The sequence below is a fragment of the Diceros bicornis genome, chromosome 16, assembly GCF_020826845.1.
Source record: "Diceros bicornis minor isolate mBicDic1 chromosome 16, mDicBic1.mat.cur, whole genome shotgun sequence".
Classification (NCBI taxonomy): domain Eukaryota; kingdom Metazoa; phylum Chordata; class Mammalia; order Perissodactyla; family Rhinocerotidae; genus Diceros; species Diceros bicornis.
The window spans coordinates 30,784,643-30,812,311 of record NC_080755.1 but is presented as its reverse complement, the minus strand read 5'-3'; the positions used below and the strand labels follow the sequence as shown (position 1 = coordinate 30,812,311).

Here is a 27,669-nt window from a genome sequence, read left to right as displayed (position 1 = left end):
ATTGTGCTTGTGTCCTGGGGATTCAGTGGTAATCAAAAAAGGACACAGTTCCTTACCTCTTGATCTCTCTAAGACATCGTGTAAATCATTGCAAGTATATTTACAAAGCAGACTGAGTACCGTGAAAGAGAGGTAAAGGGAGCATTGGCAGGAAGCCTGACCTAGTATGGAGGTTGAGAAAGGTTTTTCCCAAAGAAATTATGAGAAGTTGTTAACCAGGCAGATGAGATCTGGGAAGAAGGGGCTTTCAACCTGTGTGAAGGTTTTGAGATGAGAGAGATGACGTTTTCTGAGGGCATAAAGAAGGTCCATGTGGCTGGAGCACAGGAGAGCAAGGAAGAGAGGTTGACAAGGACCAGGACATGCAAGGCTCCTTAGATCATCAAGGGTTTGCTCTTTTTCTTGGGAGCAAAGGGGAGCCATTGAAATGTTTTAAATAGGGAACTGGGAAGTTGGATTTCTGCTTTGGAAAAAGCACTGTAGCTGAGGAGTAGCAAATAGATTTGACTAGGGGGCAAGAAATTACCCTGCCGTTTAGTGAATGCTTGCTAACACATATCACATAAGTTATTGCATTTAATCCTCATAGTAACCCTGCAAGGTAGGTATTGATACCTCCGTGTTATAGTTGAAGAAACTGAGGTTTAGACAGGTTAAATAATTTGTCCTGGGCCCCATAGCTACCACGTGGCAGAGTCTGAATTTCAACTCAGAGCTGCCTGCCTCTAAGCACATGCCCGTTCTTTTCTGCCAGACTGCCCCTCTAACAGAGGGCAACACTGTGGCAGTCTTGCCCTCAGCAGCCAAGCAGCCACCAGGTATGTGTGCCTGTTCAGTCCCTGGGCTGAGCCAGCAGCAGCTTCTCTGGCTGCCCAGTAACTAGTAGTTGAGGTTTCTCTCCAGGACCTCAGCTCAGCAGCACCCCAGCTTGTCTCATGGGCTCACTCAGTCCCCACTCCTGGTGCAGCTGTGGCTCTGCCAGCCTGGCCTTGACATTGTTTATTATATCCCTCCTGATCCTTTACAGGCCTAAGTCAGCCCTTAGGGAGAACTGCCTCAGGGCTCTTTTGTAAGAGTGAGATCCTGATGTTTTCCTGTCTGCTAAAGAGGAGACTCCTGGCTTGGAAACCCAAGTTCGCAGACCTGGGTGGGAGAGTGAGAGGACAGGAATGCCTTGTCTGGTGTGGAACACCATGAAAGCTATGTCATGTCACTTATTTATTGAAGTAATTTCTGAGGCATGTTCTTCTTTGTGTCTTATACCAGATGTTCCCTAGAACTCTCTAAGATGACTTTACCCACTTTTACTTATTATACTGTAGTTTATTTATTTGGAGCATGCTTTCCATGGCTGCTTTTCAGGACTAGAGTCTGCGTCTGATCTCACTGGGATCTAATCTGCCTCCTGGATAGTGCAACTTTTTGGGGTTCCCCTTTAGCTTAGACTGATATTTAGGAGAATACAGTTATAGAGCTGGCTAGATAGTCATCCAGGTCTGAGAGAATTCAAGGGTAAGCATAAGAGAAAGATATTTTTAACTAGCTGAGATAGCCCATGGAGCATTCTCTTCAGACCTACTCAGTTGGGAGAATTTCTGTGAAAGTACCTAGAATAATGAGATACATTGATTGAAGTTTTCCATTGAGTCCTTTGCTTGAAATATCTCAGACCTGAGTACAGTAAAACATGCCATAAAGTACAAACAGTATTAGGATCAGTAACAAAAATTGATCTGAGTAGTTGGCATGTCAGAGCTTTTTGAAGGCCTGTGGGGTACTTGAAAGCTAACTTATGGATGCAGATGATAGAAAGAGTTTTGGGTGTGTACTTTTAAGACTCAGTTTCTTTGTTTTTTGTGTGTGTGTGAGGAAGATTAGCCCCTGAGCTAACATCCATTGCCAAGCCTCCTCTTTTTTGCTGAGGAAGATTGGCCCTGAGCTAACATCTGTGCTCATCTTCCTCTACTTTATATGGGACGCTGCCACACCATGGCTTGCCAAGTGGTGCGCGCCTGGGATCTGAACTGGTGAACCTCGGGCCGCCGCAGCGGAGCACGTGCACTTAACCACTTGTGCCACCAGGCTTGCCCCTTTTGGTACCTACTTTTGTCGCTTAAGCAATGGAGGGCAGAAGTTTTGAGCTAGTCTGAAACTCCCCCGCCCCACTTCCTCACCTAAGGAGTTACTGAAGAGCATGTTTCCACAGGAGCAAGTTTGGTAGGATACCCTGACTTGTGCCTACTCCCAGAAGTGCCTGTACCAGAGGAGCGGGAGGGTCCCAAGGTGCTGGTAAGTCCCGCTTCTCTAGAGGACTGACCCTGGAGACCTGTCTCCTTGGAGACACCCCAGTCAAGGCACAGCTGCCATGTGGTACACCTGTTGTCCACAGCTGCATAAATATAGCCAGATAATATTTATCCCTCCAAGAAGAGGCCCGCTGCCTCTGCCCTGCCCCTTTGGGGAAATACCACCCTCTGGGAAGCCCATTGAGATAAGATATACTAGTCAGGCTATGGAGGCACTGATGCGAGGAAAACAGCTTGGAATAGGAGTCTTATGCCAGCTCTAGGCCCTTGGCTAAATAATGTAGCTTATGGGTCTAATGTTTGGCATCTATAAAATAGGTGGTTTGAAATCAGTGTTATTGAAGGACTTATCCAGTTCTAATATTTTGTGATTCTTTGTCGCAAATGCAGGAAGAAAAGGTTGAAACTAAAACTTAAATGACCACATACCTGCTGTAGTCTCCTATGGTTAGAGGAAAAAGTGAACAACCTCTTCCTATTTTAATGTATTCCACCCTTTTTTGTTCTTTAAAAAGCAGTTTCAGCTTGCCTGGTTTGGTGCAGTTGTATGATTTGTGTTCACCGTGCCTGCTACCTGCCTTTTGTGATGCTGGTAGTTAGTAAGACATAATGTCTATACTGAGCTTTTCATCTTTCAGGCACCATGAAAACATCTGCCTCTTACTTCTCACAGCATCCTGGTGTCAGGAGAGTTCTGTTATTATTAAGCATTGCAGCGACGTTTCATTGTTGCAGTGTGCTGTACAATTCTTGATTGGTTAGATTTTCCAATCCCCAGATAAAAATTCAGTTTACTGATGGTGAAACTATGGCCCCCAGAGACCAAATGATTTGGCAGACATCCCCTCTCTTCTTAGCTGCACTTCTTCTATGGTCTGCAGAGTGGGTTCTGAACCTTCCTGCAGATCTTCCCTCACATGCCCCTGCTATGAATTTATCGTAAGCACCCTGGTGGGAGACATCAGCCTGGGACACCTTGTCACTAGTGAGCCCCTCCCCTCTTGCTCTCACTCTGCCCCAGCAGCTCCTCTGTGTTCTCCACAGGTAAGTCCCTTTCTTTCCAGTGCTTCACTTCCTCCCTCTACACCGGCAGCTCCCCTGTAAGGTCTTTCCCATGCCTTTAAAATTAAAAAAAAGGCAAAAACCTTCAACCTTGTATCTCCTTTAGCAAGTTGGCCACTTGTTCCTTGGCACAGCCAAGCATGTAGAAAAGTGGTCTAAATCGGGGGTCAGTAAATATTTTCTTTACAGGACCAGGTAACAAATATTTTAGGCTCTCTGTGAGCCATACAGTCTCTGTCTCGCCTACTCATCTCTGCCTTTGTAGCACTGAAAGCAGCTGTGGACAGTACTGAAATGCATGGATGTGACTGGGTTCCAGTAAAACATTTACAAAAACAGGTGGCAGGGCAGAGATGTCCAGTGGGCTGTAGTTTGCTAAGCCCTGGTCTAAATTACTGTCCCCTTCCTTCACTTCCCAGATACTCTTCATCCTTCTACAGCCTCTATTTCTCCACCACCATTGAGTGGACACCACTCTGTCAAAAATCACCGGAGGTCCCCCATGAAGGGACCTCTTCATTGCTAAAACAGTCTTACCTCACTTGACATCTCTCCTGCATTTCTCACAGTTAACCACTCCCTTCTTGATCTAGCTCTCTCCTTCCTTGGATTCAATAGTATCACCCTCTCGGATTCTTCCCCTACCTCTCTGACTGTTCCTTTCTAGTTGTCTCTGCCTTGACAGCTCCACAACATTTACTGTTACATATTTGTCTCTGTATAAATTAAGAATCTATTTGGCTCAAAGAAATATAATATTAAACTAAGAATAGCTTAAACGAATGGGAATTAATATTCCTTGCATCAGGAGACCTGAGATGGACAGGTGCAGTTGGTTCATCAGCCCTGACGTTGTTAAGCCATTGTCTCTGTAATTCTTTTGGCCCTTTCCTTTGTGGTGGCCAGATGACTGCTACAGTCTCCCTTACCACCTCCAAGCTCAAGGGAGGAAGAAGAGGTAAGGGATGGCAAAATGTAAAATAGACATTTACATTTTAATGTCTAGCACTAGTTGCAGAGGAGGTTCTGAAAACTAATATTGAGCTGGACACATTGCCATCTCAGACAAAATTAGGTTTCTTTTGAGGAAAAAGAAGAGGAAAATGGATTTGAATAAGCAACCCATGTGTCTGCCACAGCCTTCTCTGTACCTTGCCTCATTCCTTTCTGTTTCTAGTGCCCAGCACAGTATTCCACAGCAGACACTTAATAAAAATAAATGTTGGATAAATGAGTGAGTTAGATAAAACACAAAGGTCAGAAAGAGTATAGAACTTTCTAGGGTCACCAGGCTTCTTTCCCATAAGCAACCCTTAATTTCAGTCCTGAGAGTGAGGCTACCACAGGCGCCATCTCTGAAGCAAGGAGGCTGCAGGTGCAAAGGCTTCCCCCACTCGTGCCCCCAATTGTAGATCCAGATGACTGGTTAAGCCTGGGGGTATTGTTGTTCAAAGGTTATCTTGGCTGATGTCTGCCATATACGAAGCTTCACCAAGACATGTGCCCCACAGAGGCTAATATTTATATATTTTTTTCATCATGCATTTTTAGAGGGAGACTGATGTTTGTGTCGGGAAAGGATTTGGGGGAGAGTATGCTGCCTCTCCTCTGAGTCTTAAGCAACTCAGCTCTAGCCCCAAACTTTCATACCCCACCCACCAAGACAAAAGCTTCCAGTTAACCAGGCCCTCCCCCTCTCCAGAGGAGGGAATTTGAGAATATATTTGAGAATTCACCCCATCCCTCCACAGCCCATCCAGGTTTTCCTTCCACTACGTGAATGTCCTTCCTTCCCGAGAAGAGTTCCAGTAGATGCAGTTGTCCTCATTGCCTCCTGTTTCCAGTTAGGTTTTAGTGCTCCTCTTGATAGGTGTCCTGGACAACTGTTCCTCTGGCTTTGGTTGCAAACAGGTTCATGGAGAGCCTGCCCACTGTGGACAAGCACCTACAGAAACATTAATTTCTGTGCTCTGGCTGTTTTGCTGGCCTGATCCTGCATCTGCTATCCTGCTCCCTTCCCTGTTGAAGTGGCCTCTGAAAGTAAGAGGACAGTGGGCACAAGATTCCCAGAAGTAGAAAAGGTGAGCACGAGGCAGTGGACAGCCTTAGCCCTTCCCTTGAGTCTCAGGCAGTGCTCAAGGAAGTGTTCTGGGAATCAAGCTGATAGCTCCTGAAACATCAGAGTGGCTCAGGTCCTTCCACTGATGCATCAGTAACACAGCTTGTGGTGGACCCTTTCTGGCGTAGCTTGAAGCAACTATTGTAGTTAGCCTCCTTGGGAGGAGAAAAAAAATATTGAAAACTGGGAGTTATGTGACAGAAGCATCATTGGGCTACACAGAGGTTGCAATACCGTGTTCATACCACACTGTTATTTCAGACACTGTCAGCAGTGTTACTCTCCCTTCTTGACTTTCTCCACAAATCCTCTTGCTAATCTTGATATCCCCCTCTTCCATTTACTTTCTGCCAGTCATTGTCTTCTTCTTTCCCCTTCTTTTTCACACTCCCAAAAAATAAAGACTGAGCATGAATCTGTGGGGAGAAGCCCCCTGAAGTGGACAGATTGCTCCCTGCAGAAGAGTAGTCTCTTTCCAGATTGGGCAGGAGAGAAATTAGAACCCTGAGTCACTGACCGGGGCAGAGGAGCCACCTAAAAATGGTACCCTAAAAGCCCCACTCAGAAGGAAGGGCCTGAAGCACTGCAGGACCAGCCACAGTCTGGGCTGCCAGGCATGAGGTCAGCGGCAAGGAAGCAGAAGAGCCAGGGCCACCAGTGATTTATATGAGAATGACAGTGCAGGGTGACAGTGCAGTCTTAATGTTTTTGATGAACTTGGTTTACTTGGCATTTTGTATGTTTATATTAGCATTTGTAATACATTAAATATTTCATTTCACTGTTTTTTTTCCTATTCTTATGAATTCTAAATGATTTTTTAAAATACCGGCTCTTTTATGCTTATAAAATATAAATTATTTTGTATTCCAAAATTTGTCCTTGAGTGAAATCAATACCATAATAAATGTTGTAATCACTACTACTGGAATTCTCCAGCCTGCCTTAAAGATAATGCCACCAGCCCTTCTCAGCTGGGATCTTAGGGAATCCAGATTAAGGAAGGTTGATAGACAGTAGTTTCCTTTTCTCCACCACGAGGTGGCACTGGCGACCAAAATCTCAGAGTGGATGCTAGCCTTTGGGACGACAGAAGCAGCAAGAACTTTCTGAGAACACTGATAACTGTAGGTTTCCTGTGCTGGGCTCCCAGGGGTGGGAGAATGGTATTCTGCATGTACACTTTTCTTCTCTGAAAGCGCAGAGGATGTGCTGTATACAAGAGGCACAGGAGCAAACCCTGAACTCCAAATAACTTACTAAGCAGGAAAATAAAAGCTAGCCCAAGGATTCAGAGAATCCTTTAGGTTACGCATCTGTGATATCAGGAACTAGGCGGTAAAGGGAGAAAAAACAAAAACTGATCAGAATGCATGTTTTAGTTCTTAAAAAACCTGTTTTATTAAAATGACAGCTGTTGTCCCTTTAATAATCTAAAAACACTGCTTAAAATCACCTGCAAGCGTGAACCTTACCTGAACTTCTCACCTGTAGTTCTTGAAGATGCTGTACCCTAAAATCATAATAATTACCTAGTCTGCTCTCTTCTTGGCAAGCTCACAGCCCTCCTCCACCTCCAGTGTTTTTAGACTCAGTCTTAGAAATTATTTTTGAACCTCGATTCACAGAGTTTAAGCAGCCCTCAAGGTCACTCAGCTAGTGGCAGAGTTGTGAAGTAAACTCAGACCATCCTGCTAAACTCTTAACTTCCCCACACGTTGGGTACCTAGAACTGACTGACAATGTGACCTAAAGCAGACTTGATTTAAGCAGTGTTGAGTGGCACATCTCAAAAGGATCCAGTAAGCCAAAAGTTTGGACGGAGTTACTAACGTAATGCCCCTATGCCTGTATAACCATGTCAAGAAGTCAATCTAAAGGGTCCAAGGAAGGAATTGGAGAACTCATCCTTCTGTACACTTGGGGGTTTGAGTTGGCTAGAGAAGACTGGTCGGGCATATGCACAGATGTGAGTTACTTAGAATTTAGGGTGTGCTCCTAGTACCCTCTGAAAGGATACTAAGCTCTTCTTTTATTCCTTCGACCACCAGTTTGGATAATTTGCCATCCAGATGAAATACTTGTTTATATCCTATTGTACTTTACTTTCTAAGAACTTTCAGAACTATTAGGTTCATTGCATTAAATGCTCTAGAAGTATATACTCTTCACTTTTAAGATGTTCTCATTAATCCAATAATTTGTTTCAGAAAATAATTTATGAGCATGGATGTGAAATTTATGCAGTGATTGCTTTGCTCCAACATCATCAAAACTTTGCTAAGACCTCCTGTCACACCACATTCCTCTAAGTCTCCTCCTCAATTTGTTCCCTTGAGCCCTTTCTCCAGCTAGTTATCCACTGAGGAATTGTCACAGCCTAGCAGACACCTAAGTCTGCCTTATCTGATGAGGCAGAAAAGAGATCATACTGGTGACACTGCTCTGCAGACCAGAGTTTTTATAGGTTTTTAATTTTTTTTTTATTTTATAATTTTCTTTTTATTGAGGTCATATTGGTTTATAACACTGTGTAAATTTCAGGTGTACATTATTATATTTCAGTTTCTCCATGGACTGTATCGTGTTCATCACCATTAGTCTAGTTTTTATCCATCACCATACATATGTGCACCTATACCCCTTTTGTCCTCCCCCCACCCCTTCCCCTCTGGTTACCACCAATCCGTTCTTCTTGTCTATGTGTGTATTTGTTTATCTTCCACATATGAGTGAAATTATATGGTATTTGTCATTCTCTGTCTGACTTATTTCGCTTAACATAATACCCTCAAGGTCCATCCATGTTTTTGCAAATGGCACAATATTGTCTTTTTTTGTGGCTGAGTAGTATTCCGTTGTATATATGTACCACATATTCTTTTATCCATTCATCTGTTGATGGGTACTTGGGTTGCTTCCACGTCTTGGCTGTTGTGAATAATGCTTCCATGAACATAGGCATGCATAAATCTCTTTGAATTGTTGCTTTCATGTTCTTTGGATAAATGCCCAGTAGTGAGATAGCTGGGTCATATGGTATTTCTATTTTAATTTTTTGAGAAATCTCCATACTGTGTTCCATAGTGGCTGCACCAGTTTGCATTCCCACCAGCAGTGTATGAAGGTTCCCTTTTCTCCACATCTTCTCTAACACTTATTTCTTGTCTTGTTAATTATAGCCATTCTGACACGTGTGAGGTGATATCTCATTGTAGTTTTGACTTGTGTTTCCCTAATAATCAGTGATATTGAACATCTTTTCATGTGCATGTTGGCTATCTGTATATCTTCTTTGGAAAAATGTCTTTTCATATCGTCTTCCCAGTTTTTGATCAGGTTGTTCATTTTGTTGTTATTGAGTTGTGTGAGTTCTTTTTATATTTGGGAAATTAACCACTTGTCAGATATATGATTTGCAAATATTTTCTCCCAGTTGGTGGGTTGTCTTTTTGTTTTGTTGATTGTTTCCTTTGCCTTGCAGAAGCTTTTTAGTCTAATGTAGTCCCACTTATTTATTTTTTCTTTTGTTTCCCTTGCCTGAGGAGACATGGTGTTCAAAAAGATACTGCTAAGACCGATGTCAAAGAGTGTACTGCCTATGTTTTCCTCCATGAGTTATATGGTTTCAGGTCTTACATTCAAGCCTTTAATCCACTTTGAGTTAATTTCTGTGTATGGTGTAAGATAATAGTCTACTTGCATTCTTTTGCATGTGGCTGCCCGGTTTTCTCAACACTGTTTATTAAGGAAAATTTCCTTTCTCCATTGTACGTTCTTGGCTCCTTTTTCAAAGAATAGCTGTCCATAGATGAGTGGTTTTATTTCTGGGCTCTCAATTCTGTTCCATTGATCTGTGTTGTCTGTTTTTCTGCCAGTACCATGCTGTTTTTTTTTTTTTTTTTTAATTGATATTTTAATGGTTTCTAACATTGTGAAATTTTGGGTTGTACATTTTTGTTTGTCCATCACCCCATATATGACTCCCTTCACCCCTTGTGCCCACCCCCCACCCCCACTTCCCGGGTAACCACAGTCCAGTTTTCTCTGTCCATGTGTTGGTTTATATTCCACATATGAGTGAGATCATACAGTGTTTGTCTTTCTCTTTCTGGCTTATTTCACTTAACATAATACGCTCCAGGCCCATCCATGTTGTTGCAAATGGGACGATTTTGTCTTTTTTTATGGCTGAGTAGTATTCCATTGTATATATATACCACATTTTCTTAATCCAATCGTCAGTCGAGGGACACTTAGGTTGCTTCCACTTCTTGGCTATGGTGAATAATGCTGCAATGAACATAGGGGTGCATAAGCCTCTTTGGATTGTTGATTTCAGATGCGTTGGATAGATTCCCAGTAGTGGGATGGCTGGATCATAGGGCATCTCTATTTTTAATTCTTTGAGGAATCTCCATACCGTTTTCCATAGAGGCTGCACCAATTTGCATTCCCACCAGCTGTGTATGAGGGTTCCTGTTTCTCCACATCCTCTCCAACATTTGTTGTTTTTTGTCTTGGTGATTATAGCCATTCTAACGGGCGTGAGGTGGTATCTTAGTGTTGTTTTGATTTGCATTTCCCTGATGATTAGTGATGTTGAGCATCTTTTCATGTGCCTATTGGCCATCTGTATATCTTCCTTGGAGAAGTGTCTGTTCATTTCCTCTGCCCATTTTTTGATCGGGTTGTTTGTTTTTTTGTTGTTCAATTGTGTGAGTTCTTTATATATTATGGAGATCAACCCCTTGTCAGATGTATGTTTTGCAAATATTCTCTCCCAGCTGGTTGGTTGTTTGTTCATCTTGATTCTGGTTTCATTTGTCTTATAAAAGCTCTTTAGTCTGATAAAGTCCCACTTGTTTATTTTTTCTTTAGTTTCCCTAGTCTGGGTAGGCATGTCATCCGAAAAGATTCCTTTAAACCCAATGTCAAATAGTGTGTTGCCTATATTTTCTTCTATGAGTTTTATAGTTTCAGGTCTCACCTTCAGGTCTTTGATCCATTTTGAGTTAATTTTTGTGAATGGCGATAGCACATGGTCCACTTTCATTCTTTTGCATGTGGCTGTCCAGTTTTCCCAACACCATTTATTGAAGAGACTTTCCTTTCTCCATTGCATGTCCTTAGCACCTTTGTCGAAAATTAGCTGTCCGTATATGTGTGGTTTTATTTCTGGGCTTTCAATTCTGTTCCATTGATCTGTGTGTCTGTTTTTGTACCAGTACCATGCTGTTTTGATTACTATTGCTTTGTAGTATGTTTTGAAGTCAGGAATTGTGATGCCTCCTGCTTTGTTCTTTTTCTTTAGGATTTCTTTAGCTATTCGGGGTCTTTTGTTGCCCCATATAAATTTTAGTATTCTTTTTTCTATTTCTGTGAAGAATGTCATTGGGATTCTGATTGGGATTGCATTGAATCTGTAGATTGCTTTAGGTAATATAGACATTTTAACTATGTTTATTCTTCCAATCCACGTGCATGGGATATCTTTCCATTTCTTTATGTCATCGTAGATTTCCCTCAATAATGTCTTGTAGTTCTCATTGTATAGGTCCTTCACCTCCTTGGTAAGATTTATTCCTAGGTATTTTATTCTTTTTGATGCAATTGTAAATGGTATTATCTTTTTGAGCTCTCTTTCTGTTAGTTCATTATTAGCATATAGAAATGCAACTGATTTTTGTAGATTGATTTTGTACCCTGCAACTTTGCTGTAGTTGTTGATTGTTTCTAACAGTTTTCCAACAGATTCTTTAGGGTTTTCTATATATACAATCATGTCATCTGCAAATAGTGAGAGTTTCACTTCTTCGTTACCTATTTGGATTCCTTTTATTCCTTTTTCTTGCCTAATTGCTCTGGCCAAAACCTCCAGTACTATGTTGAACAGGAGTGGTGAGAGTGGGCAGCCCTGCCTCGTTCCTGTTCTCAGAGGAATGGCTTTCAGTCTTTCCCCGTTGAGTATGATGTTAGCTGTGGGTTTGTCATATATGGCCTTTATTATGTTGAGGTACTTTCCTTCTATTCCCATTTTATTGAGAGTTTTTATCATAAATGGATGTTGTATCTTGTCAAATGCCTTCTCGGCGTCTATTGAGATGATCATGTGGTTTTTATTCTTTGTTTTGTTGATGTGATGTATCACGTTGATTGATTTGCGGATGTTGAACCATCCCTGCGTCTCTGGTATAAATCCCACTTGATCATGGTGTATGATCTTTTTAATATATTGTTGTATTCGGTTTGCCAATATTTTGTTGAGGATTTTTGCATCAATGTTCATCAGCGATATTGGCCTGTAATTTTCTTTCTTTGTATTGTCTTTGTCTGGTTTTGGTATCAGGGTGATGTTGGCCTCATAGAATGATTCAGGAAGTGTTCCATCTTCCTCTATTTTTTGGAATAGTTTGAGGAGGATGGGTATTAAATCTTCTTTGAATGTTTGGTAAAATTCACTGGAGAAGCCATCTGGTCCTGGACTTTTATTTTTTGGGAGGTTTTTGATTACTATTTCAATCTCTTTACTTGTGATTGGTCTATTCAGATTCTCCATTTCTTCTTGGTTCAATTTTGGGAGGTTGTATAAGTCTAAGAATTTATCCATTTCTTCTAGATTGTCCAATTTGTTGGCATATAATTTCTCATAGTATTCTCTTATAATCCTCTGTATTTCCATGGTATCCATTGTAATTTCTCCTCTTTCATTTCTAATTTTATTTACTTGAGACTTTTCTCTTTTTTTCTTAGTTAGCCTGGCTAAGGGTTTGTCTATTTTGTTTATCTTCTCGAAGAACCAACTCTTTGTTTCATTAATCCTTTCTACTGTTTTTTTGGTCTCAATATCATTTATTTCTGCTCTGATTTTTATTATTTCTCTCCTTCTGCTGGCTTTGGGCTTTGTTTGTTCTTCTTTTTCTAGTTCTGTTAGGTGTAATTTAAGGTTGCCTATTAGGGCTTTTTCTTGTTTGTTAAGGTGGGTTTGTATCGCTATGAGTTTCCCTCTCAGGACCGCTTTTGCTGCGTCCCATATGGTTTGATATGGCATGTTATCATTTTCGTTTGTTTCCAGATAGTTTTTGATTTCTCCTTTAATTTCATCAATGATCCATTGGTTGTTCAGTAGCATGTTGTTTAATCTCCACATTTTTGTCACTTTCCCAGTTTTTTTTTCCTGGTTCATTTCCAGTTTCATAGCCTTATGGTCTGAAAAGATGCTTGTTATGATTTCAATCTTCTTAAATTTATTGAGGCTTGCTTTGTTTCCCAACATATGGTCTATCCTAGAGAATGTTCCATGCGTGCTTGAGAAGAATGTGTAGTCAGCTGTTTTTGGGTGGAGTGCTCTGTATATGTCTACTAGGTCCATCTCGTCCAGTTTTTCATTTAAGTCTAATATTTCTTTATTAACTTTTTGTCTGGATGATCTATCCATTGCTGTAAGTGGGGTGTTAAGATCCCCTACTATTATTGTGTTGTTGTTGATTTCTCCTTTTAGGTTTGTTAATAGTTGTTTTATGTACATTGGTGCTCCTATGTTGGGTGCATATATATTTATAAGTGATATGTCTTCTTGATGGAGTGTCCCTTTTATCATTATATATTTCCCTTCTTTGTCTTTCTTAACCTGTTTTATCTTGAAGTCTACTTTGTCTGATATGAGTATGGCAACACCTGCTTTCTTTTGTTTGCCATTAGCTTGGAGTATTGTCTTCCATCCTTTCACTCTGAGCCTGTGCTTGTCTTTAGTGCTAAGATGTGTTTCCTGAAGGCAGCATATTGTTGGGTCTTGCTTTTTAATCCATCCTGCCACTCTGTATCTTTTGATTGGAGAGTTCAATCCATTTACATTTAGGGTAATTATTGAAATATGAGGGTTGAATGTTGCTGTTTTGTCACTTATTTTCTGGTTCTTTTGCATTTCCTTTGTTTCTTGTCCCATTTGTTTTGGACTGCCAATTCAGTTTGGTTGTTCTGTCTTATGATTCTTCTAGTTTTCTCTTTGTTTATCATATGTGGTTTTAATTTGATTATTTGTTTAGTGGTTACCTTGAGGTTTGGGCGAAAAATCTTCTGTATGAGATAGTCCATTATCTGATAGCCTCCTATTTCCTTATACTAAGTCAATTCAGTCACTTTCCTCTTCCCCTTCTAAGTTGCTCTTGTTATACCTTATTCTATCTTGTGTTGTGGCTGTGTGTTTACAGTGATGAGGTTAAATTTATTTTTGGTGAATTTCTTCCTTTGATCTTTGAGTTTAGTATTTAAGTGGTTGCTAACCTATTCCGGTAAAGATCTACTATTTCTCTGATTTTGTCTACCTACTTTTCTCCTTACTCCAAGCTTTGTGTTCCCTTTCTCTTCTTGTTTTCAGGCCTGAGGGCCTTCTTGAGTATTTCTTGTAGTGGCGGTCTCGTGGCCATGAACTCCCTTAGCTTTTGTTTATCTGGGAGAGTTACTATTTCTCCATCATATTTGAAGGATATTTTTGCTGGATAGAGTATTCTTGGCTGAAAGTTTTTGTCTTTTAGTATTTTGAATATATTATTCCAGTGTCTTCTAGCCTGAAAAGTTTCTGTTGAGAAATCCGCTGAGAGAGCCTGATGGGAGTTCCTTTGTACGTTATTTTTTGTTTTTGTCTAGCTGCCCTTAATATTGTTTCTTTGTCGTTGACCCTGGCTAGCCTTACCACTAGGTGTCGTGGTGAAGGCCTTTGTCTGTTAATATATATAGGAGTCCTGTTGGCTTCGCTTACTGGTATTTCCTGCTCCTTCCCCAGATTTGGGAAATTTTCAGCTATTATTTCCTTGAATAGGCTCTCTGTTCCTCTTTCCCTCTCCTCTCCCTCAGGGATACCTATAATTCTTATGTTACATTTTCTAATAGAGTCCGATATTTCTCGGAGTCTTTCTTCATTTCTTTTTAGTCTTAGTTCTCTCTCTTCTTCCATCTGGAGTATATCTGTATTCCTATCCTCTAAAGTACTAATTCTTTCCTCCATATTGTCAGCTCTGTTCTTTAAAGATTCCAGATTCTCCTTTATCTCCTCCATTGTGTTCTTCATCTCCATCAGCCCTGATAGGTTTTTCTTTATGATTTCAATCTCTTTTGTGAAGAAACTCCTAATCTCATTTAGTTGTTTGTCTGTGTTGTCTCGTATTTCGTTGAGTGTTTTTATGATAGCTATTTTGAAATCTCTGTCATTTAGTTTATGGATTTCTGTGTCTTCGGGGTTGATTTCTGGGTGCTTGTCATTTTGTTTCTGGTCTGGTGATTTCATATATTTTTGCATTGTGGTTCCTGTGTTGGTTTTGATTTTCCTCATCCTGGAAGTCCCTGGTTGCAATTTCCACCTGCCGCCACTGTCTGGTGGTAAAGGGCTGTGTAGTCTAAGCCCCCTGCGCTCTGCCCCAGTTTTTCTGCTGCGATCCGCAGTTTTGTTTTGTTTTGTTTTGTTTCTTTTCCCCACTGCAATCCACGGGTCCAGTCCAGTTTATTCAGGTCTGCCTCGGACCGCTAGATCTGGTCGAGCTGCAGACTCCGGGTTGCGGGGAGGGGGGAGCTCTCTCTTTTGCCCTCTGGGTCCCTGACGTGGGAGGCTTCTCGTTTGCCCCTCTTTATCCGCTCTCTGGGGTGCTCAGATGTTGATGGTAGCCCTGTGGCTCCTCTGAGCCCTCTGTGCGGGAGTTTCCCACTGGCTGAGAGAGCCCGAAGAGCTACAGTTTCCCGCCGAGGGCCGCCCCTCCCCCCTCTCTGGGAGCCGCGCGGACCGGATCGCTGATCTGATGGGGAGGGAGCGGAGTTCTCCTTACCTCTCCCCACTTCCTCCGGGGGCCCAGCACGTTCCGCTCTCAGATGTGCGGCAGTGTGGATCCCTTCGCTCCAGCTTTTCACTGTCTGGGATTCCGTTGTTGGTCTGTGGCTGTTACTTTTGTTGTATCTTGTGGGGGAAGAATTCACGGGAAAGCTCACTCCGCCATGATGCTGACGTCACTCCTACCATGCTGTTTTGATTACTACAGCTTTGTAGTTTATTTTGAATTCAGCAAGTGTGATACCTCCAGTTTTGTTCTTTTTTCTCAGGCTTGCTTTGGTTATTTGGGGTCTTTTGTTGTTCCATATAAATTTTAGGATTCTTTGTTCTGTTTCCGTTAAGAATGCCATTGGGATTCTGATTGGATTGCATTGAATCTGTAGATTGCTTTAGGTAATGTAGACATTGTAACTATGTTTATTTTTCCAATTCATGAGCACAGAATATCTTTCCATTTCATTATGTCTTCTTCAGTTTCTTTCAATAATGTCTTATAGTTTTCATTGCATAGGTCTTTCATCTCCTTGGTTAAGTTTATTCCTAGATATTTTATTCTTTTTGTTGAGACTGTAAATGGGATTGTATTCTTGATTTCTCTTTCTGCTAGTTTGTTATTGGTGTATAGAAATGCAACTAATTTTTGTATGTTGATTTTGTACTCTGCAACTTTACTGTATTCATTAATTATTTCTAATAGTTTTTTGATGTATTCTTTAGGGTTTTCTATATATAGAATCATGTCATCCTCAAATAGTGAGAGTTTTACTTCTTCCTTTCCAATCTGGATGCCTTTTATTTCTTTTTCTTGCCTAATTGCTGTAGCTAAGACTTCCAATACTATGTTGAATAAGAGTGGTGAGAATGTGCCTCCTTGTCTTGTTTCTGTTCTCAGAGGAATAGCTTTCAGTTTTCCCTATTGAGTATGATGTTGGCTGTGAGTTTGCCATATATGATCTTTATTATGTTGAGGTACTTTCCTTCTGTACTCATTTTATTGAGAATTTTTATCATAGATGGATGTTGGATCTTTTCAAATGCTTTCTCTTTGTCTATTGAGATGATCATATGATTTTTAGTCTTCATTTTGTCAATGTGGTGTATCACATTGATTTGCAGACGTTGACCCATCCCTACAGCCCTGGAATAAATCCCACTTGATCATGGTGTATGATCCTTTTAATGTATTGTTGTATTCGCTTTGCTAATGTTTTGTTGAGGGTTTTTATATCTGTGTTCATCAGTGATATTGGGTTGTAATTTTCTTTTTTGTGTTATTCTTGTCTGCTTTGATAGCAGGGTGATGTTGGCTTCATAAAATGAGTTAGGAGGCATCGCATGCTCTTCAATTTTTTGGAAGAGTTTGAGAAGGATAGGTGTTAAATCTTTGAATGTTTGGTAGAATTCACCAGAGAAGCTGTCTGGTTCTGAACTTTTGTTTTTGGGGGAGGTTTTTGATAACTGTTTTGATCTCTTTTCTTTGGATTAGTCCATTCAGATTATCTATTTCTTTTTGGTTCAGTTTTGGGAGGTTGTATGATTCTAAGAATTTTTCCTTTTTCCTGGGGTATCCAATTTGTTGGCATATACCTTTTCATAGTATTCTCTTAGAATCCTTTGTATTTCTGTGGTGTCTGTTGTAATATCTTCACTTTCAATTCTGGTTTTATTTATTTGAGCCTTCTCTCTTTTTTTCTTAGTGAGGCTGGCTAAGAGTTTGCCAGTTTTGTTTATCTATTTAAATAACCAGCTCTTCGTTTCATTGATCCTTTCCTTTTTTTTTTTTTTTTTTTATCTCTATTTCATTTATTTCTGCTCTGATTTTTGTTATTTCCTTCCTTCTACTGACTTTGGGATTTGTTTGTTTTTGGCTTTCTAGTTCTTTTAAGTATAGTGTTAGATTGAGATTTTTCTTGTTTCTTGAGGTAGGCCTGTATTGCTGTAAACTTCCCTCTTGGGACCACTTTGGCTGCATCCCATAAGTTTTGGTATGTTGTGTTTTCATTTTCATTAGTCTCCAAGTATTTTTTTATTTCTCTTTTGATTTCTTCATTGATCTAATAGTTGTTCAGTAGCATATTATTTAGTCTCCACATATTTGTGAGTTTTCCAGCTTTTTTCTTATAGTTGATTTCTAGTTTCTTACCATTGTTGTCCGAAAAGATGCTTGATATTATTTCAAGCTTCTGAAATTTATCAAGGCTTGCCTTGTTTCCCCACATATGGTCTATCTTTGAGAATGTTCCATGTCCACTTGAGAAGAATGTGTATTCTGTTGCTTTTAGATGGAATGTTCTATATATATCTATTAAGCCCATGTAGTCTAGTGTTTCATTTAAGGCCATTGTTTCCTTGTTGACTTTCTGTCTGAATGATCAATGCATTGATGTAAGTGGGGTGTTAAAGTTTCCTGCTATTATTGTGTTGCTGTCAGTTTCTCCCTTTAGATCTGTTAATAGTTGCTTTATATACTTTGATGCTCCTGTGTTAGGTGCAAATATATTAACAAGTGTTATGTCTTCTTGGTGGAATGGCTGTTTTATCATTATATAATGTCCATTTTTGTGTCTCATTATTTTTTTTATCTTGAATTCTGCTTTGTCTGGTGTAAGTATGACTACACTCACTCTCTTTTGGTTACCATTTGTTTGGAGTATCATCTTCCATCCCTTCACTCTGAGCCTATGTTTGTCTTTAGAGCTGAGATATATCTTCTGGAGGAAGCATATTGTTGGTTCTTGTTTTTTAAGCCCTCCAGCCAGTCTATGTCTTTTGATTGGTGAATTCAATCCATTTATATTTAGAGTGATTATTGATATATGAGGGCTTAATATTGCCATTTTATCTTTTGTTTTCTGGTTGTTCTATATTTCCATTGTTTCTTTTTCCTTGTATTTCTGTCTGCAATTTCAGTCTAGTGGTTTTCTGTGATGTTTTTCTCGGTTTTCTCTTTATTTATGATTTGTGACTCTGCTCTGATATTTTGTTTTGTGGTTACCATGAAGTTTGTATAAAAGACCTCATAATTGAGGTAGTCCTTTTTCTGATAGCCTCTTATCTCCATTAGCCTATGTAGGTTCCGTCCTTTTCCTCTTCCTCTTCTATGTTTTTCTTGTCACAAATTATTCTTTTTTGTGTTGTGAGTTTGTGACCAAATTGAAGTGATTATAGCTGTTTTGGTACTTTCTTTCCTTTATCCTTTATGTTATAGTTACATGTTTGCTAACCTACTCTAATATAAAGTTGCAATTTTCTGATTCTATCTAATTATCACCTTGCTCAAAGCTTTATAAACCTTTGCCTTTTTGTTTTAGAAAGAAGGGCTCCTTTCAACATTTCCTGTAAGGAAGGTCTAGTGGCGATTAACTCCCTCAGCTTTAGTTTGTCTGGGAAAACTTTTATTTCTCTTTCATATCTGAAGGATAATTTTGCTGGATAGAGTATTCTTGGCTAATAGTTTTTGCCCTTCAGTATTTTGAATATATCATTCCAGTCTCTCCTAGCCTGTAGGGTTTCTGCTGAGAAATCCACTGAAAGCCTGATAGAGGTTCCTTTGTAGGTTTTTTCCTTCTCTCTGGCTGCCCCTAATATTTTTTCTTTGTCATTGACTTTTGATATTGAGTTTTAGTATTACATGCTTTGGAGAAAGTCTTTTTGCTTTGAGATAGTTAGGAGTTCTCTTAGCTTCATACTTGTATATCCAGTTTCTTCTCCAAGTTTGGGAAGTTCTCAGTTATTATTTCTTTGAATAAGCTCTCTGCTCCTTTCTCCCTCCCTTCCCCTTCTAGGATACCTATTATCCTTATATTGCATTTCCTAATTGAGTTGGATATTTCTCATAGAATTTCTTCATTTTTTAAAAATCTTAGTTCTCTCTCCTCCTCCACTTGAATCGTTTCTAGATTTCTATCTTTGAGCTCACTAATTCTCTCTTCCATAGGATCTGCTCTATTTTTAATGCTTTCTACTTTATTTTTCATCTCATTAATTGTGTTCTTCATCTCCAGAATTTCTGTTTGGGTTTTTTTTTACGTTTCAGTCTCTTTGGTGAAGTGCTCCTTCTGTACATTAATTTTATTCCTGAGTTCATTGAACTGTCTTTCTCAGTTTTCTTGTAACTCATTGAGTTTCTTCATGACAGCTATTTTGAATTCTCTGTCAGTGAGATTGTAATCTTCTGTGACTTCAAGTTTGGTTTCTGGAAAGTTGTCATCTTTTTTCTGTTCTACCGTATTACTGTAGTTCTTCATAATACTTGATGAGCTGATTCTCTGCCAGTGCATCTGTGGTAGTAACCACATTTCTTATTTGACTAATGCTTTGGTTACTTTGGTCCTGAGCTGCTTCTGGTTGTATTTGAGAGCCTACACCATCCACCCTCCATTGCCTTTGCTAGAGGTGTCATCAGTGCCCTCTTTGTGTCACTCGTGCCTCTGAGGTTGCTGGTGCCTTGCTGCTTATGATGTCCCTGCAGTCTCAGGTATCACCCCCAGATCGCCGGGCTGCAGTCACTTCTGCTGCTTCCAAGGTCGCCTGGGTCTCATATTCTCCTACTGGCTCTCCATGGGCTCAGATGCTGCTGATCCCAGGTTGCCTGAGGCTGCTAGTTGCAGCATTGCCAGGGGCACTGGATTCACAGGTATTGCTGTAGCTGCCAGGGACACTGGGTCCCAGGGACTTGTATGTAGCCCTTGCTGCTGGTAGAGCTGGTGTCAAGGGTGCAACCATTGGGGCTGTGTCTCCGGTTCTGCTTTGGTTCCTGATGCCTATGGTCACAAGTTCCACCTGCCACCACTGGGGGAGGGCAAGATCTAAGCAGGGAGAGATTGTCATTGCTGCTCACTTGCGCAGCCTCTGGTCTCAGATGCAAGCTGGTGTGCTTTGAAAACTCAGGTCAGGGCATTGTGCCCCAGCTGGGGAAAATCTGCATTTTCTATACTGTCCTCACTGTTGGAAAGACTGGGCCACTGCCAGGGGAGGGGGAAGGGCCTGAGTCATCAGCTCTGCTTTGTGTCCTGCATTCTCAGGGCATGTGCACCACCCTCCAGTGCTAGGGGGTGGACAGGGGCCAAGCTGTGCCCACCTTTTCTCCCCTTGCAGTTTCTGTTCACAGGCACATATGCCAGATCTGCTGGGGGCATTGACAGGGGCTAAGCCACACAACGTCTGTCCCTGGAGTCTCTGTTCACAGGGGTGTATGCTGATGTGAGGATCTGCACCTTGGATTGCCACCGCTGCCAGGGGAAGGAGAAAGAGCTGCACCCTAGTTCCACTGCCTCCCAGAGGTCCAGTCCACCCATCTTCGGATGTATAGATGTATGGATCTCTTAGGCGTACTGTTGTGCTGTGTAGGGAGTCCTTTGTTGGTCAATGGATGTCCGATTGGTTGTAACTTAAAGGAGAGAGACAAAGGGAATAACTCACTCCACCATGATGCTTATGTCACTCTGAAGTTTTTTTTATTGAGGTATAATTGACATATAACATACTCTTAGGTTTAGATGTACAACATACTGATTTGATATATGTATATATCGCAGAATGATTACCCCAGTAAGTTTAGTTAACGTCAATCACCATACATAGTTACACGTTTTTTTTCTTGTGATGAGAACTTTTAAGATTTACCATCTTAGCAACTTTCCAGTATACAATACAGTACTGTTAACTATAGCCACCTTACTGTAAATTACATCCCCAGGACTTATTTATCTTGTAAGTGGAAGTTTGTACGTTTTGACTATCTTCACTCATTTCTCCCACCCCCACCCCTCACCTCTGGCAACCACCAATCTGTTCTCTGTATCTATGAGTTCTGTTTTTTTTAGATTCAACGTATGAGTGAGACTATACTACATATAGTAGTTGTCTTTCTCTGTCTGACTTATTTCACTTATCATAATGCCCTCAAGGTCCATACATGTTGCCACAAATGGCAGCATTTCCTTCTTTTTGATGGCTGAATAATATTCATTGTATATATATATATACTACATTTTCTTTATCCATTTATCCAGTGATGGACACTTAGGTTGTTTCCATGTCTTGACTATTTTAAATAATGCTACAGTGAACATAAGAATGCAGATACTTCTTTGAGGTAGTGATTTCGTTTCCTTCAGATAAATACCTTCACATATGCTGGATCATATGGTAGTCCTATTTTTAATTTTTTGAGGAACCTCCATACTGTTTCCATAGTGCCTGCACCAATTTACATTCCCACCAACAGTGCGCAAGTGTTTCCTTTTCTCTACATCCTCACCAACATTTGATGTCTTTTTGATAATAGCCATTCCAACAGCTGTGAGGTGATATCTAGTTGTGACTTGGATTTGCATTTCCCTGATGATTAGTGTTGTTGAGCATCTTTTCATGTACCTGTCACCCATTTGTGTGTCTTCTTTGGAAAAATGTCTATTACGTTCCCTTGCCGATTTTTTATTCAGATTATTTTTTTTCCTATTAAGTTCTATGAGTTCTGTGTATATTTTAGATATTAGCCCCTTATCAGATATGATTTGTGAATATATTCTCCTATTCTCTAGATTGCCTTTTCATTTTGTTGGTGGTTTTTCTTGCTATACAGAAGCTTTTTAGTTTGATGTAGTCCTATTTATTTTTGCTTTTGTTGCCTTTTCTTTTGGGTCAAATCCAAAAAATCATGGCCAAAATCAATGTCAAGGAGCTTACCCCCTATGTTTTCTTCTAGGAATTTTATGGTTTCAAGTCTTATGTTCAAGTCTTTAATCCATTTTGAGTTGGTCTTTGTATATGGTGTAAGATAGTAGTCCAGTTTCATTCTTTTGCATGTGGCTGTCCAGTTTTCCTAACACCATTTATTGAAGAGACTGTCCTTTCCACATTGTGTATTCTAGGCTTCTTTGTCCTAAATTAATTGACCATATATGTGTAGGTTTATTTATAATCTTTCTGTTCTATTCCATTGATCTATATGTCTGTTTTTATGCCAATACCATACGGTTTTGGTTACTATAACTTTGTAATACAGTTTGAAAGCAGGAAATGTGATGCCTCCAGCTTTGTTCTTTTTTCTCAAGATTCCTTTGGCTATTTGAGGTCTTTTGTGGTTCCATACAGATTTTAGAATTATTGTTCCCTTTCTGTGAAAAATGCCATTGGAATTTTGATAGGGATTGCATTGAATCTGTAGATTGCTTTGGGCAGTATGGACATTTTAACAATATTAATTCTTCCAATCCATGAGCACAGAATATTTTTTCATTTATTTCTGTCTTTAATTTCTTTCATCAGTGTCTTACAGTTTTCAATGTGCAGGTCTTTCACCTCCTTGGCTGAATTTATTCATAGATATTTTATTCTTTTTGATGCAATTGTAAATAGGATTGTTTTCTTAATTTTTCCTTCTGATAGTTTGTTATTAGCGTAATAGAAATGCAACTGATTTTTGCATATTTCTTTTGTAACCTCTGCAACTTCACTGAATTCATTTATTAGTTTTAACAGTGTTTTACTGAAGTCTTTAGGGTTTTCTAAATATAATATCACATCATCTACAAATAGAGATAGTTTTACTTCTTTCCACTTTGGATGCCTTTTATTACTTCCTCTTGCCTAATTGCTCTGGCTAGGATTTCTAGTACTATGTTCAATAAGAGTGGTGAGAGGGCATCAGTGTCTTGCTCCTGATCTTAGAAGAAAAGCTTTCAGCCTTTCACCATTAAGTATGATGTTAGCTATGGGCTGGTTGTATATGGCCTTTATTATATTCACATATATTTCCTCTATACTTACTTTGTTGAGAGTTTTTATTATGAATGAATGTTGAATTTTGTCAAATGCTTTTTCTGCATATATTGAGATGATCATTTGATTTTTATCTTTCATTTTGTTAATGTAGTGTATGATGTTGATTTTCAGATGTTGAATCCTTCTTACATCCCTGGAATAAATCCCACTAGATTATGGCGTATGATCCTTTTAGTGTATTATTGAATTCTGTTTGCTAATATTTTGTGGAGGATTTTTTAATATATGTTCATCAGAGATATTGGCCTGTAATTTTCTTTTCTTATAGTGTCCTTGTCTAGTTTTGGTATCGGGGTAATGCTGACCTCATAAAATGAGTTTAGAAGTGTTCCCTCCTCCTCTAGATTTTGGAAGATTTTGAGAACCATTGGAATTATATCTTCTTTAAATGTTTTATAGAATTCACCAGTGAAGCATCTCATCCTGGACTTTTGTTTGTTGGGAGGTTTCTGATTACTGATTTAATTTCCATACTAGTAATTGGTCTGTTCAGATTTTCTGTTTCTTGATGCAGTCTTGGTAGGTTGTATGTTTCTAGGAAGTTATCCCTTTCTTCTAAGTTGTCCAGTTTGTTGATATATAATTGTTCATAGTAGTCTCATGATCCTTTGTATTTCTGTAGTATCAGTTATAATGTTTCCTCTTTCATTTCTAATTTTGAGTCCTCTCTCTCTTTTTCTTGGTGAGTCTAGCTAAAAGCTTGTCAATTTTATCTCTTCAAAAAACCAGCTTTTAGTTTCATTGATGTTTTCTATTGTCCTTTAATTCTCTACTTCATTTTTCTCCACTTTGATATTTATTTCCTTCCTTCTACAAACTTTGGGCTTAGTTTGTTCTTTTTCTACTCCTTAAGTATAAAGTTAGGTTGTTTATTTGAGATCTTTCTTGTTTCTTAATGTAGGCATTTATTGGTATGAACTTCCCTCTTCAAACTGTTTTTGCAAAATCCCATAGTTTTTGGTATGTTGTATTTCCATTTTCATTTGTCTCAAGGTATTTTTTTTCTCTTTTGATTTCTCCTTTGACCAGTTGGTTGTTCAGTAGTGTGATATTGTGATTTATAAGAAACATATATATATTTGGTCATTTAAATGACATATATTTCTCAGATATATTTGGTCTTAATCCACAGTTTCTGGCTCACAGCTCCTAAAATGCTTGGAATTTCCTAAGTAGTGAGAGCGATACATGTATCTTTTGTTATGTTAATTAAGGTGACTTTTGGACTCCACCCATGGCCGGGGGCTGGTTTCTGGGAGAACTATCCATGTGATCAGAGGATTGTTACTTTCACTCCCCTCCCCTGATTTCTGGGGAGGGGAGGAGGGCTTGAGGTTGAATCAGTCACCAATGGCCAATTACTTAGTCTATCATGAAGCCCCCATAAAAACCCAAAAGAGCAGCTCATCGGCCCCTTTTTTCAGAGAGCTTCCATGTTGGGGAACCAGGACACTTCCGTGTGCCACTGTGCCAAGCCCCAAGCTCCATGAGGACAGAGGCTCCTTTATTCAGGACCTCACCCTGTGTATCTCTTCATCTGGCTGTTGATTCATATCCTTTAATATCTTTTGTAATAAATTGGTACTCTAGTGAGTAAACAGATTTTCTTGAGTTTTGTGAGCCATTCTAGCAAGTTAATTGAACCTGAGGAGATGGTCATTGGAACCTCTAGTTTGTAACCAGTTGGTCAGAAGCACAGGTAACAACCTGGGCTTGCAGCTGGCATCTGAAGTTGGAGGGGGGGACAGTCTCATAGGACTGAACCCTTAACCTGTGGAATCTGGCTAGATAGTGTCAGAATTGAGTTAATTCTGGGACACCCAGCTAGTGTTCCAAGAGTTGCTTGATGGAGGTGTTAGGAACCTCCCCCTGCCCCATGTTGGAAAATTGGGAGCAGGAATCCTTTACAGTTTGTGTCAGTGAAGTGGGATTTGCTAGAAGGCCCTCATTTCTGGAAACATGGTTTTTGAAAAGAAAGGATAAAAGGAAGGGAGATGAGGAACCTCTGATCCTGGGATGGCTACTTAGTCAGCTGTAGCATGAAACTACAGCTGCACTGTGATCAGTTACTAAAGGTAAAAGTTACCAATGCAATTTAGAAATGGTTGTAGACCTGTCTACCTGAGGGGTTGGCTCATTGTATATACAAGAAAATGCAAAATAATAAGCATGCTAAATATACAATTTCCTGGTTATTGTTATCTGTAATAGCCAAATGAAAGTAAAAGAAAGTGCTAGGTCAGGCCTTGTTGCTGATCCAAGCTCAGGTTTGGGTTAATCTGAGCTTTGGCCATTAGTCTCAAAGCCACCTAGAAATGGAAAGTTATGCAAAGGCAACAGAAAGTACCTTTAAGATCTCTGGTCACCGAGAAGGTAGTTAATTTAGGGGGAGGGCAAAAGCAAGAAACAACTGAAACCATGGGATATAGTGTGAAGGAACTGGCTTATTTTGTGTATTGTTACCATCAACTTCCTAAAGAACCTTTACTAAAATGGATTGTGAGAGTAACCAATTTGGGGGGCTGGGTCTTTGCTTTTGAATGCTGCAGAGTGGAAGAGCATGTTTGGGTTGATGCAGGACTCTCCGTTCACTATTGAACAATCACAGACTCTAGGTGATTCAGACTCACAGGAGGTTATTCCCATGGGAACAGCCAGCCTGGTGGACTGAATAAAAGCCACTGTAAAGTGTGTTTATCCTGAGAAGGGGGACCGCCTGGCTCCCCCCCAATAAATGCCAAATGGAACACCCCAAATGAAGCAGCTGACATGATTCGTATGCAAGCCATATGGGACTGGCTTTATGATGACCGGGATATTTACTCACTGAATATGCCCATTACCCAGGTTATGATAAATGCTGTGATTAAGGGGGTAGATAGTGTCAGAATTGAGTTGAATTCTTATTCTTAGACACCCAGTTGGTGCTGCAAGAATTGCTTGTTGGAGGTGTGGGGGAATTCCCCCCCCCCATGTTGGAAATTGGGAGTAGAAACCCTTTGCAAGTAGCAGCACGTTGTTTAATCTCCACACATTTGTGAATTTTTTTATTTTCTTCCTGTAATTGATTTCTAGTTTCATACTGTAGTGGTCAGACAAGATGCTTGTTATGATTTCAACCTTCTTAAATTTATTAAGACTTGTTTTGTGGCCTAACATATGATCTATCCTGGAGAATGTTCCATGTGCACTTGAGAATGTATTCTCTTGCTTTTGGATGAAATGTTTTATATATGCTGTTAAGTCAATCTGGTCTAACATGCCATTTAAGGCCAATGTTTCCATATTGATTTTCTGTCTAGACGATCTATCCATGGATGAAAGTGGGATATTGAAGTCCCCTACTATTATTGTATTGCTGTCTATTTCTTCCTTTAAATGTGTTAATATTTGTTTTATATATTTAGGTACTCCCATGTTGGGTGCATAAATATTTATAAATATTATATCCTCTTCTTGGATTGACCCCTTTGTCATTATTATAATGACTTTTTTTGTCTTTTAGTATAGTCTGTTTTAATGTCTGTTTTGTCTGATATAAGTATAGCTACCCGAGCTTTCTTTTGGATTCCATATGCATGGAATATCTTTTTCCATCCCTTCACCTTCAGTCTGTGTGTGTCCTTATACCTGCAGTGAGACCCTCATAGGCAGTATATAGTTGGGTCTTGTTTTTTTAATCTGTTCAGCCACTCTGTGTCTTTTGATTGGATAATTTAGTCTATTTACATTTAAAGTAATTATTGATAAATACGGACTTATTGCTATTTTGTTAATTGATTGCTGGCTGCTTTGTAATTCTTTTGTTCTTTTCTTCTTCTCTTTTTCTCTTTGTGATTTGATCGTTTTCTGTAGTGTTATGCTTGGATTCCGTTCTCTTTCTCTTTTGTGTATCTACTATAGGTTTTTGCTTTTGTGGTTACCCTGAGGCTTACATAAAACAACTTATATTTATAGCAGTCTATTTTAAGTTTATAACAACTTAAGTTCAAATGCTCTCTAAAGCTCTACGTTTTTACTCTCCTCCCACATTTTATGTTTTTAACATCACAGTTTACTTCTTTTTAACTTGTATATCCATTAACAAATTATTGTAATTATAGTTCATTTTTACTACTTTGTCTTTTAACCTACATACGAGGTTTATAAGTGATTAACCCACCACCATTAAAACATTAGATTATTCTGAATTTAACTATATATTTACCTTTGCCAATGAGATTTATACTTTCCTATGTTTTCCTGTTACTAATTAGTGCCCTTTCATTTCAGCTTAAAGAAGTCTCTAACATTTCTCGTAAGGCTGGTTGAGTGGTGATGAACTCCTTCAGCTTTTTCTTGTCTGGAAATCTCTTCATCTCTCCTTCAATTCTGAACGACAACTTTGCTGGGTAGAGTATTCTTGGTTGGCAGGGTTTTTTTCTTTCAGCACTTTGAGTATATTGTGCCACTTTCCTCTGGCCTGCAGAGTTTCTGCTGAAAAATCCACTAATAGTCTTGTGGGGGTTCCCTTGTATGTAACAGGTTGTTTTTCTCTTGCTGCTTTTAAGATTTTCTCTTTGTCTTTAACTTTTGAA

The 27,669-nt window shown here is 39.5% G+C and overlaps 1 protein-coding gene across 3 annotated transcripts in view; it reads left to right on the top strand.

Moving 5' to 3' along the window:
• Nucleotides 1-27,669, top strand: part of TPGS2 (tubulin polyglutamylase complex subunit 2) — a 73,892-nt gene that overhangs the window by 21,878 nt on the left and 24,345 nt on the right. The gene's annotated exons all lie outside the window — the stretch shown is intronic.